Source organism: Dromaius novaehollandiae, chromosome 1 (genome assembly GCF_036370855.1).
Source record: "Dromaius novaehollandiae isolate bDroNov1 chromosome 1, bDroNov1.hap1, whole genome shotgun sequence".
Taxonomy (NCBI): Eukaryota; Metazoa; Chordata; class Aves; order Casuariiformes; family Dromaiidae; genus Dromaius; species Dromaius novaehollandiae.
Window position 1 is genome coordinate 171,208,670 of NC_088098.1, and position 19,179 is coordinate 171,227,848.

The following is a 19,179-nucleotide window of genomic DNA, read 5'->3' on the forward strand; positions in this document are numbered from 1 at the left end:
TCCATTTTCTTAATGCTTATCCTTCATTAGTTTACAGATAATATTTTATTCCAATATTTTGAACTCTGTGTGGGACTGTCTGTCCTGTCTATGTGCTGGAGATGTGTTTGTGGTCTAGTAGCATTCCTCATACTTTGTGCAGACTTTCTGTGCAGATTTTCTCCTTGCTCAGACAGAAGAAGTATTCTGAAAATGAATTACCAGTTGTGCATTTGCAACTTTTTCTGTTCTTACGAAAAATATTACCTAGGTTTAACCAATCTTGTATGACCTTTTCCTGTTTGAAGAAAGCTTTGACCTAACTCCAAAATTTTGATCTCCCCAGCTGGAGTATATATCCTAACTTAACTCTGTTTCCGGAGTGGGTGTGAGACTCAGATGTGCCAATATCTGCACCCTGATTTCTACAGAAAAGGAATTCATGTATGAATCAGAGCTTCAAAGCTCCAGCCCGCCTGCTTTGGGGCTTCAGTGTTCATTGACAGTCAGTTGAGTTAGAGTTTGAAAGTCTGTCACTAACTTAAAAAGAAGAATTTTTTTATGAAGGATTTTGATACCAGATTAAAGACTGTGGAGACAAGCAGATGTCTCCAAGCACATATAATTAAATTAATTTCCATAAAGTTTTTGCATAAGAATGAACAAATAAATGCAGATCTTTAAGAGTGAGAGATCCTAAACAGCAAGCAAGCAAACAGAACAAAAACACCAAATAGCAGACACAGGCTGAGCCACTGAAGATGCAGGTCTTAGCTTCAGGTCTTTCAGGTCTATGGAATTGTGCTAAGGGTGCATCTCTTTACCTGAACTATTTCTACAGGAATTAAAATCCATTTTCTTTTTTAAATAAAAGATTTGTTACTTAGATATGGAGCTAAAGAAGGAAAGCAACAACAATTTTTTTCAACTTACTACTATGAAATACTTATTTTGCTTGTCTCAAAAGAGTAAAAAACATGTTAACCTTGCTGTTCTTTTGGCCTACTTTACTGTTCAGAAGTAGTCATTCAGGGTATCTTTCTGCCTTTTTCTGTGATTACTCTAGGGCCTACCAGGTTGCATTTCCATACTAGATACTTAATTTCTAAAGCTTTTTAAGGTATTTCTAGAAACCAGTCTGCATGTGATCCCCAGAGAGAGACAAGAATTAATGTGGCATAGCAGTCTCTTCTCCATAGGAAGGGGAAAACTATTCCTAGGCTGTTATGACACTGCAGCGTAATTTTTCACACCCAGCATCCTTTCAGGTCCACTGTGATCTTCATTGTGTTATCAGCATGAGAAAGTTCCTTCTTTTTCAAATAAATATTTAACTTAAGGCACATTAATAATCCAACTCATACTAACAGACATACCCAGCTATTTTTCTGAATATATGTATGCCTGTAAGAGTTTGCAGAATTTGAATAAATTTCTCAGATTAACTATTGTACATTTCTGTTTGTCAGCTACTGGGAGTATACTGGCCTTTTAAAAAAAGGATGTGAGCTTAAGTTTCTTTTTGCTCTTAAGCAAGAAATTTTGATAGCTGAGAAAAAGAGCAGTACAGCAACAATAATAATAAGTCAAGTTGAAAGGACAAATGCTGAACATGGATTTAGATTTGAGTGTTAGCTATATATCTGAACTCTTCAGGGTCATGAAGTCTATGTCAACACTGATATGTTCTTTGACTGAAAACACAGTATATTACTTTAGTACTGTCACTTAGCCCAACTGTGGGGAGGGGGAAGGCCAAAGGAGAAATGACAAAATGGCTTAGATGATTCATCTGATGTTACAGTTATTTCTTTTATTCAAGTATCATTTCTCATCACCTTGGTTTCTTGGTTTCATGGTTCAGTTCTTTTGACAAAATAATAAGCATGTGATAGTACTGGGCTCATCTCATACACTGAGTGTGCTAGTGCTGCTGCATTTTTAAACCCCAGCTCTTCAAATTTCCAGTGCTGAAACCCTATGTTGCAATAGTTAAAAACACATCTCAAACAGTACTGGACTCACATTAGTAAGATCACAGACTCCGTATATTTGGCCCCTCCTGCAGCATCCATATTGTACCCTTACTGTTGTGTCCAGCTTCCGGTGCAGTTGCTTATTTTTGGAGTTTCTCCAAGGCTGTGAAGTATGGGTACTGGAGCCTTCATAACTTCTTACTCTGTGGATGACAAGTCCACAAATATCTCTTCTGCATTGTTTTTAGATATAAGCCAGCTTTCTTTCCACACTCAGGCTGAGAGTCCACCTCAGATTCTGTAAAAAATGTGCAGGCTGACAGTTTTAGAGACATGCGATTCTTGTTGCCATAATATTTTGGACCTCTTGCTGCACAGAGATAAGAGCAGTTACTGCTGACTGTCAAGTGTAATTTTTTTTTTCTTTTTGATTTTGCTGACACATTGCTGTCTAGGAAAGAAATAGATAACTGCATGATAATCAGATTGACTTTCTGCAACATGAATTCTTCCATTACTGTTTTATAATTCTCTTAATTGTTCTAAAGTCCTTTCTCTGTACTGTGTTTTTTATTTTGTGCATGTTTTCTTCATTGCCTGTAAGCTGAAGCAGCTTGACTTTGATTGATAGGACAAATCACAAGCAACCAGAATCAGAGACAGGTGACATTACGACAGCCACATTGCTTATTTACTTGCCATTCCCTGCAGAAACTGCTATGCTGTGAGGAAGCTAGATTTGCCTCCCACACTGTCCTGCTGCTCCTGCAGGAGCGTGCTGCGGTCCTGTGCGTGCTCAGGTCTTGGCGTGTGGCCAGGTCATGCTCTCAGACCTGGGAGCTGCGAAGCTCTTCGGACTCCAGGTTCAGGGTTAGAGAGCGACTCATGTGGATGGCTGAGGTGTCTCTCTTTTGGAGGATTCTTTCTTCTGTCACAGTTTTATTTTAGTGCTTCGGGTATTCCAGTATATGTTTACCTCACTTACAAAGCCATCCTGGCTGATCCAAGAAGAAAATAGCTAGATGTTTTTTTGATCCTATGAGTGATAAGACTGATCTCAAATCTCATTTACGAAAAATGAAATACTTAGTAAAAAGATGGATGTGATTCAAGTTTTGTCACGGCAATTTTCCTGGGAAGGTGTATTCTCTTCTTTGAGACCCTAGGTCCATTGACCACAGCAAGAGAAATACTTGAAGAGGTAAATGATATTGCTGAAGACAAATATGTCAGGATCATGAAATATTTTCATTATTTGTAGCTCAAACATCATCTCTATTCATCAGGCAGTGCAGCCTCTACAGCAAATACTTAGTGATCTGAATCACCCTGTGGGGATGCCTCTTCTCATTGGGAAGTCCTGGACCTCATTTAATTCATTAGGTACACAATGTATGTGTGTCCCCAACCCTCTGGCAGTGCCCAGTCTCCCTTCAGCAGGGCCAGGGCCAGTTGGAGCCAGTCCCCTCCCCGTGATTACGTGACTCTCGCCTGTCCCCAAATTAACATACATATAGGTGAGAAAAAAAGGAGCTGTTGAAATCTTGATAGTAAATACAAGGATGCAGAAGCAATCAGAATACCAGCAAAAAAAGTGTACTCAAACCATGCCCCTAAGGATCAAGGAAGTGGAAAAAAATGAGTAAAGAGGCAAGAACAATTGCATGAATAGAGAGTGAGTAAGCAATGCTTTTCTTCATTCTGTTATAAATATTGACAGTCACTTGCTCCTGGAAATGTGAGGTGAGCATCAAGAGGTCTGAGCAGTTTCAAGAATCACAAAGAGATGGCTCCATTTTTTAAAAATCAATGTTACCTAAGCAGAGGATTCAGAATTCACAGATCTGTTCTGTTCTCCCCTTCTCACCCTTTCCATATCTTGCCCCCCAAAATGACTTGAATGATAAAAAAGATCTGTTCCAGCCGTCCAATATACTGTTTTTTAAGGAAACTGGCTGTCTCCTTAGGTTATCACAGAACTATAAACTGAAAACACAAGCACTATATAGTAGGGTGTATAATCACACCATAAGAAACCATAGTCTTCTGCTAATGATATATTATCAGATCCTTTTCTTGTCTTGCAAGAAAGAGAGAGTAGGATAAAAGTTTCCATGCAGCCACAGGAGACTGTGATTTTTAGCTCATACAGAAAAAAAAATCATTTTAGGCCTCCCAGGTCTATTTCAGCATAAACCATGATACCGCACAGGAAAGAAAGTTTTTTTTATTATTATTTCTACAGTTTTTTAAATTGCAGGTGTTTTTGCTTTGTTTAGGATTTCATCCTTCTAGCGTATTCCTGTATCAGTTTCAATATCAAAAGTAAAAGCTGCATTAATAACCAGAGGATAAAACTCTGTTTTTCACTTCATTATGTGCAATGTCATAAAGCAAAAGTAGGCAACCTAATTATATAAAATTTAAAACACGAACATGGTGTTTTAGACAGAGCAGTCTACAAGAAAGATGAATGAGTTTGACCTTACTTGCAGCCCTCCACTACAGTAGTCTCAAAAACTAATTATAGTAAGCTGGCTTGCTTTAAACATTTTGGAGTTTTGTTCTTTTCTGAAATCAAAATACACTTTTTTTTAAAGACTATTTGTAAAAGATCATTTCAATGCAACCCTGGTAGAAGGTGAAATACAGGAAATACCACATTTTAAAAATACAAATATTATGAAGATGAAAACTAACAGTTCACTGATCAGATTCATTTTCCTTTGACATATACTTCTTCAAAATCTTGAATAACTACCTCAGCTTATATCATACATTTGCCCTATTAAATCTTCAAAGTATTAGAAATCATTTTGTCTGTTTTTACTTTCCTTCTCAGTGTCTTTCCTTCAACATTCCAGCCTTCTTTTTTAAACTGGTGTTCTGAACTAGTTCTATTTTTCTATTTCTTCATCTATAAGAAAAACATCACAGCCTTTCAGTAATTTCCCTGCTCTCCTTGCCTCTCCCTCTCTCGAACATGCACGTGCATGCACACACACACACACACACACACGCACACACACACACACAGATTTTTTTTCTGTTAGGAAAGTAAGACAAATCTGGAATTATTAGATGAATCTGTTTTGATAATCATGTATTTAGTGAATTTCAGATTGCTTTTTGAACAATATGGAAATAATTTTCTATTATTCAGCACCAAGTTATTTATTATTCCTGTAACCAGAGTTGTTAGGAAAGCTACCCATGGTCCAGGACTAGCCATTTACCTTAAGAAACAGGTGATTATGACTCTTGATTTTACAATTAAAGTTTGAGGCAAGAGAGAATAAGAATTAGGTAAAGAAATACAATTAATTAGTAAGACTGTTCGTCAGCATTGGATCATTTAAAGTGTGAAGATCTGTCACAAAATCAGAGTAATGTTTTGTATGCTGTTTACAATGCTGTAACAAGCAAAGCTCGGTTCAGTTGAAAAATTAGTCCAACAGTCCTTTTCTGCTATTTAATTTTCATCATAAATCTAACCCACAATCAAATTTATCATGTAAAATTTGGAAGAATATTTTCATTTGAGAGCTCTCAATGTTGTACAAAGGGAAACTGCAATGACGAACAACCTCAGCAATGAGTCCAGGGAACAGCTTTTATTTGAAGGGATTTGAATACAAGCATATTCTACTTTATTTTAAAATATTCCTACTAAGTATTTTAAAAATAACATAACTTCCAAAACGAAGATATAGCTGAGTAGCTGCAAAAACCTTTAAGCTATGACCCAACTGCACTATATTTTTCCCCAAATGATCCTGCTTCTGAAGAGTGAACAGATCTGACTGTTTTATTTCCAGTCATTCATCAAGTGCATTATTTGAATATGTATTTAAACTTTTTTATTCAGCTCCTTAAGGATGCTGAATAATAGGGGGAAAAAAAAAAGTTTGGCTTGCTTCAGCCTCAATCCAGTAAGTTATCTGATAAATATTCTAATCATCTCTGATAACCTTTGAACACCTCAAAAATTAAAAAATCTGAAATCTTCTCCACATCTCTGATATTTAATCTAAACCAGTCACTAGAAATATTTTCCTTTTGTGCATTTTGAAGTTTTGGAATAGTAACCATAATTACATTGATACATTTATACTGTTTATCTTAAAATAATTCTATGTTTGTTGACTGGTGATTAATAGATAGTGTGAAACAACAGAGAGAAGTAAACTAATAATTTAAAATTTCCTTTTGTCACAAAATATGGTATATTAAGAAGATCAATATTTAGTACATTCTTCACTGCATATACAAGGTGCTTAAGGATAAAAATAAAAAGAATAGCCATCTAGTTAGTACATGAGCCAAATCTATAATACAATGCATAATTTTGAGCGGATACTCTATATTTCCTGCAACTAAAAAGACCACTGTTTAGAGAGGAACTATTTAACATAAGTGGTAGAATGATTGACTTTGTTTCATGTTTGTTTAAGCGTTGTTTTGGTGGGAGAAGCTTGTCTTAAATGAACTTATCAGTTGATTGATGTGGACCATTTGTGAAATACATTCTTGATAGCTTTTTGCTTTCATCTAAAGATTTTAAATCATTAAACCTGTTGTTTCACCTGCATATAATGATTATGAACTTTAGAATGACAGTACTGTGCTCTTCTGATCTGACAGTCTAGGTGAATGGCTAAGAAAGCTGAAAATTTCTTTGCACCGAGGTAGGCATCAAATCCAAATAACTTACATTCATGCAGTCTTACTATTACAGAGAGAACTTTAGAAATATTGATTAGAATGTCAAATGCTTTTAAAATTCTCCTTTGATTTCTGGTGGAGAATATTAGTCAACTCTAAAACACAGAAGAATAAATATATGGATAGGTTCATGCAATTATACACAATTATTAAATACATGAAAAGATATTGATGTCAGTCTTCACACACAGTTACATGTATCTCTCTGTCATTCATATAATTATATGGAAGATTTCCTTTTTCAAAAAAAAAAAAAAAGTCAGAACTAAACTAAGGAAAGTTCCATAGACACAAACAAACAAACAAGCAAGCAAGCAAGCAAAATCAAAAGTAGTTATGCACCTTTTTTCTACCCTAAAGTGGGTAAAAAATTCAGCATTTCTATGCACAAAAGAATAAATTCTGTACAATAATTATTACCTTCTCTATATGAAATCATGGCTGAAGCACACAACAAAATTTTCCTGTTAAGGCTTTCGAAAATGTTTGTATCAAACTAGGAGTTGTGTTTAAATGCAGAATATTTGTTGCGTTAGTTGTTCTGACTTGCCTTGTGATCAAGAAATAGCACAGCTATGTGTCATTATGTAAATATTTGCATTTTATAAAAAGAAAACAAGTATTTTATATTGTAATAGAATTAATCTTACAATCTTTTCAAAATAAAATTGGCTTACTAGAAAGCAAGTCTTAACTTTTCCCATGTTACAAAGTCTTGAAATATTGAATGACAGTGAAAATTAGCACAGGGCTAAAACAGTGTAACATAGGTGTTAGCATAACGTTAACATTTCTTTTTTAAAGTACCATTGACATTTTCTTGCTCTGGCCTTCTTTAAAGTTATTCTTTACTTTGGACCATTAAGGAGCCCCACTCATAATAGTATATGGGTATCTTCTAGGACCCACACAAGCAGTAAAGAAAGAGATGCTTCTTTCTCCAGAGCTTTGAAACTAACCTGTTTTGCACTGTGATCCAGTTATTGCAGTAAGCTAACTCTGGTCTTCACATGCTGGATGAAAACTTTATTATCTATCTATATTCAAACATTTGAGCCATAACTGCAAGCAGAAAGGGTGTCTCCATCCCATTTGTTGTTTTGCTTTGTTTAGCTTGCCAAGAAACTTTATCTAAAATGCTTCAGGTTCTTCTGCTCTGCAGCACTAAATTATTCAGACCCTGAGATTTCTGTATGGCTTTGTGTTATATATGGTACTAACTTTATTTCTGAAATTCAACTTACGTCAAATAAAGAATGTGAAAGCACTCGTATACTAAATAATAATAAGCACAAGAAGAACTGAGTAAGGGCTCTGTTATATCTTTGTTTCACTCGTTTAGCAGGTGGTGTTAACTAGACCAGGTGAAGAACTCCATCCTATTTATGTTGCTACAGTCCTTTACTCTAGTCTGAATTTTTATGGAGTACCAAATATCACATTGTACACATAGGGGTAAAATAACTCTATGCTAGTCTTAAAAGGACGTTGCACCACTGCCTGGATACAACACCATGGTAGCAAACCGTGCTCCTCCCGAACTCACTATTTCTCTTTCTCTTTCTCTTTTGATTTAGGTAAATAAAGACACTGCAACAGAAAGGCATGTGTAGTACATTAATACCTTGAAAATTATTACAATTTAATTATTTACAATTTGCCCTTGCAGCAAAATAACCTCACTGCGAAAATTCTTTAGCATGAATGCCAGTACCCTGCAAAACAATTTGTAGAGATTCTAATAAGTATATTGTCTTTCATAGCTGTTTCAGTGTGAGAACAACACTGAATTTATTGCTTTCATTTAAAAAGTGTGGAACTGTAATTCAGTCAGAGAAGAAATGCAAAACAGCTAAAAATATTTTTGACAGATTTTGTTCTCAATGAACACCTACTGTTTTTCTTTCATAATTGCATTGCCCTCTTTGCAGAAACAGAAGAGGAATATTTTTATTTACTTCAAAATAATGCTGCAGTGGAGACTGCTTTTCAGAATTCTGGAAATATCTGCTGAGCTGCTACCTGGGAAGACAAAAGAAAATGTGGAGTAAAAAAAAATGTAGACAAACTGATGATAAGGAGCATTCCATTAAATTAAACTTATTCTTTTTCCTCGCACCCCACCCCTTTGTCTTATTTTAAAACTTATTTGTAAGTCTGTATCTTACAAGCAAACTCATATTGCTGCTCATTTGTACCAACAATCTAAAATTATTTTCTTTTAGTAGGAAGGAGTCATTTGTCTAAAAGTTCTGAAGTATCCATTCCTTTTATTTTCTTACAGCCATGAAGTTATAGTCTATCAGTGCTTCACTGCAAGAGGAAGGTCAGAGGAATCTACTCTTCCCACACTTGGATGTCAACTCAAGTGTGATCCGAGAGCCACACTAGATCATGGGAAATGTCTCTTAGCCACTCTGATATGTCCTTATCATGATATGGGCCATGAATGCACTTCAGTCAGCACTTCAATTTTACAGTCTTTCTGTAGTTCACATTTCTTCGGATGACCACAAAGTGGAGAATGTTGAGTCCAGATGCTAGCAAAGTCAGAGCTAGGTGTGTCATCGCTGTTTCCTCTGTCTTGCACAACCTGGAGAGGAGAAGCTAATTAGGCAGGACAGTGTCCTTTGGGTTCAGTAAATCCAGCCTGGCCTTATTGCCTCCTTGTAGCCTGTTAACAGAGAAAGTATGGAAGTGAGAGAGGTCATCTGCACCTGACTGTGTGGCAGGTGCTTCAGCCACCCACATAAACAATGAAGAAGACAAGCACTAAAGCCCTTGGACCTTACCAAATGAGAACCGCTAAAAATAGATTTGTCAAGTGCTTGATCACAGTTCTCACATCCTGAAAAGGATGAAATTTCTGTTAAGGAAACACTGGGGCATCGCATAGCTCTTGAGTCCCATTTGCTCACACAAAGAGTCAGGTTCTGTCCGACAAGCACGTCTGAGTTTAAACTATTGGTAGGGCCTCCTGTATATGTCCAGAAATGTGTTCCAGGAGGACTTGCTCCATAATTTTCCTGGGATCTAATTCTAGCTCATGTTCTTTCCCTGGAGTCCTTGATATATTTGGCAGGCTCTGGGTGCTAACCCAGATCTACACAGCATATTCCTGGTTGCTAACCCAGAAGGCTGTCACTTTTGAGCCTACTCCTCAGAACTGCAACCCATGGATGACCCAACTGGAGCCCTAGAAGACTCATGGACTGATCACCTGGCCAAAGAACCAGCAGAGCTTGACCTCACAGGGACAGACAGCTATGCAAAGCAACAATGAACCTTTTTTTTTTTTTCCTTTTGTTTCAAATGTTGATACATGTTGAAAATGCATTCCAGGAGGATTTACTCCATAAGCTTCCCATGGACTGAAGTCGGACTGAACAGCATCCTTTTTCTTGACCTTTTTGAAAGTTGGTGTGGCATTTACCTTTTTCCAGGCATTACCTTTCTTAAAGGTATATTTCTGGAATCTTCATATTAATAGAAAAGGTTTTTACATTTCATCAGAATTTCCAGAAAGTTTGGGAAAATAAAACTTTTCTTTCCCTAATATAAGCACTCATTTATTTTGTTTCCTGGCTTCATAAGCAATACAATGGGTAACATGCAGAGTTTTTTATGCACTAATAGCTTCACTGCAATGTTTTTAATTGTGAAGATACTTTTAAGGAGGATTGATTATATATGACCCTTAAATTCCATCCTGTTAAGAGGCATCTTTATTAGCCTTCTCAGGGAAAGGAATTGTTACAGCTTTGTTGCATGACTGCATCTAGTAACATTTGTTTGCTGTCATTTGATATTTCAGAAGCATACCTAACAGGTGTAGTGAGTCTACCTGTGATTCTTTATAAAGGAAATATGAAAGAGCTCAAAATAGTGTGCATGCAAATGAAATTAAACAGGTGTATCTGCCAGTCCACGTAGAAGAGTACATGAATCAGATATTGCTACAGAAGTCAGTTCAAAAATTCTTTGATTCTAAGAATTTCCATTTAATTTTTTCCTAGATGGAACTTTCCCATAGGTGATGTTTGATTTTGACTCATTTTTTTAAATTAATATAGACTGTGTCTTTGGTGTTATTCTTTCAGGTGAAAAATGTATAGAGTACGTTCTTCCAGGCTAAGATACTCTAAAGCAAATGAAAATGAAAACAGCTACAGTGCAAGTGTAAATAAAATTCTTAGGCTGGCTTACAGAAAACTGCTTAGGAATCCAGCCATGTTTGTTTGGAATTTATTTTTTGTATTGGAGAAGTGATTCAAGAAACTCTTGTCTAAGCAAGCAGCTGGGGCAAGTCTTGGGGCAAATGCTGCTGAGCCCCAGCAACGGTGCCGTGGGACATGTTCAGGACCTTAGTAGTAAAGAAGACTTTTAATAAATATTTGAGGGCAGAAAAATTAAAGACTTAGCGATTTTATAGAAAATAAATTGTAGTGGAAAACCAAAGACTAATTGTACTTCTTTTTGATAATGACTTCCCTAGAGAAAAGAACTATAGTAGACTACATATCGCTCCTTCAGAAAAGTAGTGGAGATAGCACCATGTGGAAATGATTAGTTAAACTGAGCGGGTGGGGGGGAGGGGAGTGGGACATTTTTTAGCAGGTATATAAAAAGAAACAAGAGTTGTTTAAAAATGAACATGTTCTAACTGGTTGACAGGATGCTAGCAGGGGAGTTTGTTTTTCAAGGGCTGGTGTTCAGAATAATCTTGTTTATGTTTTTCATCTGTTGACTTCATGTAAAATGCAAGGCTTTACTGATGGAGCAGAACTGCAAGCAGTACAGATCAGCAGCCTTTCACAAAGGCAGGAGAAGAATAAAAAAAAAAAACAAAATTCAGAGGGGTATCGTACAAGTGCAGCAACTATAGAGTAATAGCAAATAACTGTTCTTTAAGATGAAACCTGACTGTAAGTATCTGACTAAAAGGAGTACCATTTGATCACAGCGCAAGTGGCAGCATCAGAGTAACAGCAGAATGACAGCATCAGAGAGCTTTGGATAAGGCCAATTGAAGCCCAGGATATATGAATGAGGTATTTCCAGTCATTTTTTGTTGTAGGAAGGCCTGCTAAGTTGTAAGTGGAAGTGGAGAAGAAATTAAGAGAGTACAATACACTTGTGTTATGGCTAGAGAAATATAGGCTGATGATAGTATTCCTTGCTATTTACAAATATATCAGAAGTGAAAAAAAAAAGCACTAAGACACAAAATAATGAAGAAAGCAAATGTCACTCTTATCTTCGAGAGAAAAAGAAGGAGAATCCTCCTTCCAGGTACAGGATGGTCTATCTCACCTTGATCCCTGGAAAGATGATGAAGGAAATCCTCCTGGAAACCAAACATACTAAGGACGAGATAGAAACTAGGAGCTGTTGGCATGGATTTATGAAAGTGGAATCATGTCTTATCAACCTGGTGGCCTTCTACAATGAGAAAACTGGCTTGACTGATAAGGAGATGTACATATTTATCTCAACTTCGGTAAGGCTTTTGACGCTGCCTCCATAACATCGTCATTGACCAACCAATGAAGTTTGGCTTAGATAAGTCAACAGTGAGGTGGACTGAAAACCGATTGAACCCCTGGGCTCAGATAGTTGTGATGAGCCCAACTGGAGGCCAGACACTAGTCATGTACCCCCAGGGGTCAATGCTGGGGCTAGTACTATTTAATATCTTCACTGATGACCTGCATGACGGGACAGAGTGCACCCCCAGCAAGTTTGCAGACAATTTGAAACTGTGGGGAGTGAATCATAGGCCAGATGATTATACTGTAACTCCAAGGGACCTTGACAGGCTGGAGAAATAGGCAAAGAAGAACCTCATGAAGTTCAGCAAAGGGAAATGTCAAGTCATGCACTTGGGGAGGAATAACCCCATGCACCAATACAAGCTGAGGGTCAACCATCTGGAAAGCAGCTTAGCAGCAAAGGATGTGGATGACCTGGCAGACAGCAAGTTGACCATGAACCAGCAATACACCCTTGTGCAAAGAAAGCCAATGGTATCCTGGGATGCATTAGGAAGACCACTGCTAGCAGGTCGAGGGAGATAATCCTGCCCCTCTACTCAGCCCTGCTGAGGCCACACCTGGAGTAGTGGGTCCAGTTCTTGGCTCTCCAGTATGAGAGTTAATGGAGCTACTGGTGCAAGTCCAGCAAAGGGCTACTAAGATAATTAAAAATCTGGAGAGAGCTGGGATTGTTCAGCCTGGAGAAGGCTGAAGGGGGATCTTATCAGTGTGTATAAATACCTGATGGAGCAGGGAGCAAAGAAGACTGAGCCAGGCTCTTAGTACTGACCAGTGACAGGACAAGAGGCAATGGGCACAAAGCAAAATACAAGAAATTCCATTTAAGCATGAGAGCAAACTTTTTAACTCTGAGGATGTTCAAACATTTGAACAGGATGCCCAGAGAGGTTGTGGAGTCTCCATTGTTGGAAGTATTCAAAACCCGACTGAATACAGCTCTGAGCTACCTGCTCTAGTTGACCCTCCTCTGAGCAGGGTGACTGGACTACATGATTATCCAGAGGTCCCTTCCAACCTCAATAGTTCTGTGAGTCTATGAAATTGACTGTGAATAATTAGAAGTAGGAAACCATAAGAAGGTTTCAAAACATCAGACTTATATTATTAAATAATCTTCCAATAAAAAAGTAGAGCACAAAAATTTAATGGTTTTCGGGTAGACTTTACTTGTATTTTATTAAAAAAAGGATTTTCTACAGAGTTCGGCTGTGAGATGAAGCAGCTGTACACAATGGTCCACAAATCCCATTTAAGTCGTAGTTCTTATTTTCCCATAAAGGAGCTATCTACTTTTGGAAATCTTGTTCCATAGAAAAATATTCTCCTCAGTTAAAGTAACATATCAGTATTGTATTCTAAGAGTTCCAGTCCTGAGCCCTGAAGACACCTGTGACATCTTTATCCCAAGTAATTTCTGTTCTTAGCTTTTCTCTTGAAACTTTGCAGCCATATTCTTCCAGGATGTTCTGATCAGTTTCTCATCAGCCCTTTCCAGTAAATTGGATATGTCCTGTACTATTTCCTGCCACTGAGACCAGGTGTTGTAGAATTGCTTATATCCATAATAATGAATTCTGTCACCCTCCAAAACAGATCAGCCATTACTAAACTGCATATTGGGAGTGGTCCATTTTCCATGCTATTTTTTGATGATTCCTTGTGATTTTTTGGTGATCCTAATAATTCAGTGCTGTAGGGGATCATATTCTGTCTTCCTACTTATCTCCTGGTCAGTTTAGTTCACCGTTACAGATGTATCTGAGGCCATCCCTAGTCTTTTTCTTAGCAGAAACAGACATTTTTTGTTTTGCTTTATTCCCAATTATCTTCTTAGGGATAGGTAACAGCTTCTGAACATGATCCTTTGTTTCAATAATTCTGGAGCAATGCTTAGTAATTCCCAATTGCTTATAATCTAAGTGGGAAATGGGATGATGTTGGGTTACATATTATCCTAAAGGCTCACTATATCTGCTAAAATTTCTACCTCCCCAAAAATTTTAGCCTGAAACTGTCCTTGCATAAGTGCTTGTGTAATGCCTCTGTCGAGAAGATGAAAGGGCTAAGAGAAAACAAAAGGAAGTAAACAGTATTGAGTTTATTAACTACACCAGAGTGAATACTCAGAAATTCTCTTTGAATATACTATATTTGTTATGTAGACTGTGAGCTTTTTGTCCCCTCTACGTTGATTAAACATTTATTTAGTGGGGACAGGAAAAGGTATGTTTCGGCAGTTCTCTTTTAATTGCTCTCTTTCTTTCTGTTAGTGGAGATTTCTTGTCTTTCAGGTCTTCATTTCAGATGCTATACCTTTTCAAGCAGATGCTTTGTGTTTCTACTACCTGTTTTCTTTCATTTTAAGTTTAGACAAATTTAACCTGGTTATAGAGTTTTATAATATTCAACAATTCATGCATGTCATCATAGTCGTAAAATGTGTGGTTAAAGTTCACGTGTCTTAAAGAAATAGCATTTTCTGCTTTTATATACCTATGTTTGATTTCTCGTTTGTTTTCTTAGTCTCTCTCTCTTTTTTATTTTCTCCTTCCTTTCTCAGCCTTATATCTATGCTATTAAAGTTTTTTTTCTATTTGATATTAAGTAGTTCACTTTAGTTACAGAAGTATTATCATTCATCATTCCAAGTCCTTTTGATTTAATTTTTCTGTTTCACTCTTCTAATGTTTTCCTTTCCCTATGAAAAATAATTTTAACAGTACTATATTAATTTTCCTATACTTTTATACAGCAGATATAATTCTGCTTAGGGGATGAAAAAAATTGAATACCTTGAAATTAATTGAATACTTGAAATTATTGATTGCTAACTTGTCAATTTGAAATGCAATATGGAAAGTCATGTCACTAAAAAGTTACAATCAATTCTTCAATCAGGAGAAAAAATGCTTATGCTTATTGATTGTGCACAGAAAAGAATCACCTTGGAAAATAGTTGTCTGAGCAAGAGTCCAAAAATTAAGAGTAATAAAGAGCACTACAATTTAATGATAAGACCATACTCAGGTAAAAAGGTGAGAGATTTTTCCACTTTTTTCTCTGTACTTTCTAAAGCTAAAAACTCCCAAATTCTTTTTTCTTCTCCAGATCAGCACATTTTATATCCAACCAGAAAAAATAGAATTATCTTCTTGTTCCATTCTATTGAAAGATTCTGTTTTACTCTCACATTAAAAGTGCGAGTCTGCATGAGTCCAAGGATTTCTTTGCAAAATATTTATTATTAATTTCATTAATATCTTTATGCCACTCAGGACCACAGATTAGATTTTTAAAAGTGATAGTTATTGACCTAATATAGGTTCCTTTGAAGATATTGCCACCTGAAAGTGAATATAAAAAGTTCAGCAGAGACATTACTCATGAACCCACTCTAAGCCTACATTCTTCCTGTTCACTAGCTCCTGCAAATCAAGAGAGATTTAATGACAGCATTTTGTAAATATCATTACTGATAGTTGATCTTTTGTTTTCTAATAGTAGGCAACATTAATTTTCTCTGTATCCTCTATTCATTAGCTAAACATTACCAGGATAGGATTTTATACTAAGATGCGAATACATCACTGCCATATTTTAATACCATATATTAAAATTGTATAGCTTATTTTACTGATAGATCCCACCAAGATCAGCTTCTCCACCTTTATCGCCCAAAATCCTATGAGCATTAATAATCATTAGAAACTTCAGATATTTGATACAGCTTGTGAAGTCTGCTAGTTAAATTGAGGCAGAAAAAAAGTGGACAAGTTGAGGGTTAACTGCATATCCTCTGTGGTGGCATTCAAATTATTTCTGCATCATTAAGCGTATTTCTAATTTCAATTGCTCTTTGTTATTTAGAAAAAGACCTAGAGTTTATGTCCAACTGGTTTTCCATTTCACTTAGACCTAGCATGATTTTGCCTTTTGTTATCCATAATGTACTGGCATCTCAAGCATGAAATTATGAAGCTAAATGTACAGGAAACTTTCTATATTCTAAATATGTTTCCCCCTAGCATGAATTGTCCTTTTCTGTACTACTTATTGTTTGGTTACTTAGTATGAAATTCTGACACTTTTTATACAGCAGAATGAATAGGCCACTAACTGTATACTTTGACTTTTCCAAAGTACTGTGACTTCTCTTAAGATTGATTAAATTAACACTATAAATTAATCAATCTGATTACCTCAAAAAGCTCCTACTTTTTTTACCCACAGTTGTCAGCTTTAGTAAGACAATTAGATATACTTACCTAGGGAGCACATGCTACAAATTCCTTTATAAATTTGTTAAAAAGCTGTTCTTTTGCATAAACAACTGAACTATGCTGTATTTTATATGGTGACTTTTTTCAAATATTATAACTATCCAATATATTTTCAAAAGATCCAAAATCTATTCATCATATTTTCTCTAATTTCTTAATTCAGTTCCTGTCATCCTTTATTATCTTAAATGCATACAAACACATAAAAAGTCTGAGTAAATGAACAGCTTTTTGCTGTCATTAAGTCCTCTTTAGAGCCCTCTGTACTTGACCAGCAATGTTGCTGTTTTATTTTCACACCCTCATTCTTGATTGTGGGTTTAACTTTTGCTTTTATACACATTTTTAAAGCGGTAGTTTCACAGAAAAGTGTAACTTTTTCTTGGGCTCTTATATAGATATACTACACTTCTCTAAAGTGGATAGATCTAGTTTGACCTAACTACTTTTCAAGTAAAACTTTTTTTTTTTTCCTGGGATTGAAATAAATTAAATTATGTTAGAAAGGTGATCTTCATAGTTCCACTTCAAATTGCACAAACTCTCTACAACATGCTTTTGATCTCTAAGGGCACCAAGGGCAATTTGGTGAATTCAATCTACTAAATTCAGTGGTGGTTGAATACTTAATGGCCCCAAGATTAGCTTAAATATATGACTGATATGGGACTTAGTCAGAATTAAGAAAATTATGCAGAAACTTCTAATCAGATTAAAAAAAAATATACCATCTCACCAAAAACCTCAGTTACTGTATAACACTAAAGCTACCACAATTGTACAATAGCCTGAATTTTGACTTTATATTTTCAGACTGGTAGTTTAACTGCCATCTTTTGTTGGCACATGGCCAGAAGTTACTTATCTATTCATCTCAGTCCCCAGAGGTTCTTGATCTGGGAAGGAAAGATAGAGTTTGGCTCCCAAGAAAATGCAATTGTGCTGCCTCTGTCTTTTCAAGAACAGCTGACAGGCAGGACCTATACCAGTTTGTACAAAAGGCCTGGTAGTTTGTTTATTTACTTTTCCTCCTAAATTTCCTGAGATTAGATTTGAGTTCTGTAACTACCAGCCTTAAAGGTGGGACATGATGGCCGTGTCTATACTGCTAAATAAAAGAGGGAGGGTGACCAGACCTTGACCCTAATGGCAAGTGGAACTAATTGCTTTGTGTCTACCATCCATGTAGGACGAGCCACTTCCAAGGCAAACTTTGTCTTGGAGAGAGGTAATTGGAGCAGGAAACCATTTGAAACAGTCCAAAACAGAGCAAAGGAATGAGCTAGCAATTAAGCAATGTCAATTGAGAGTCCAGTGCCTGAGATCACCTGCTGGCTCTCTTTTGTTTTTCAATATGAATGTACTCATATTAGCATTTCCTACCTTTTCTACAGCAAATCTGCCAGTTTATAGAACATAATTCAAGATCTTTTAGGACAAAAAAAGAAATATTTTATGTCTTTGAACACAACTTTTGTCCTGCTTTTTGGACTGCTCCCTTTGAAGAAGAACCTCTGCTTAAAGGGCTATTTTGGTATAGCACATTACAAACTTAACTGAATCAAAATTAGAAACAATTCCGGGATCAAGGCCTGCTATGTTGTGCATTTTTCAGAAAACATTATATGTAATAGAAGCCTTGGACACATCCCGACATACAGACTATCATTAGTTCATTAACTTTGATAACATTTTCTGCTAGAGAAATTCATTTAAGTCCAATTACGACTATACAGCCCACAACTATCATTAAATAAACGGCAGCATTACATGGCCTGCATCTCTCAGTGATGAGTGACTGAAGCTGAAGACAAAGCCTAGCTAGTTCTTGAACACTGTTCACCAAAAAGCTTCATGTGACACCTTGTATGGTGTCTGCCGTACTTTATTACTTTTTAGATTATTTCCACACATGTAAATATTTGCATGCACAGCAGATGAGCAGAGTGATGTCTTACTATATTTTGTAGCTATTTTTTTCTTACAAAACAGCTTATACAGATGTTTTTAAAAGTGTCAATATACAAATTTAAAATAATTACTGCAATATTTATATCTTTTCTCTAAGTTGACCTGAGTGTATGTTGCAGTATGTTTGAAAGCAAAATTAAGGATTAGCTATCCCCAAACCTAAGGCTTGGAAAATCAATAAATTTATCTCATCACACTTTTATTTTGCTTACTTTCCTTCACAGGAAAAAAAGTTTGCAAGATTATTTTCCATCTGTACTTATCTGTGTTACCTTATTCCTGTTTTTTCTATGGTCAATAAAGCAGGGTTCTGTGGCTGCTTTTAATTGGTCCTAACATGAAAACTAAGCAAGGCAGGTGTGAGGTAAGTTACATAACCTGCATCTGTACCAGTAAATTAAATGTGCAGTGAATCATTCTCCAGCACTGGGAGCAAGTGTCATGGAAAGCCCATATATACCTTATTAAAATCTGATATCCTTCAAAACAGGATGTCCACATCTGAACTGCCTACAGGGAATAATCCCTGTACTTTCTTCTGAATCATATCTGGATACTACTTGGTAAAGTGTTGGGTGCATGGTTTCTTTTTTTCATGACTGAAAATATTCTAACCACTTGTATGAATGATCACATTTTACTTTGCATAAAGATTTTACTTACTGAAATAGAAGTTTCTTCAGTGTATATCAT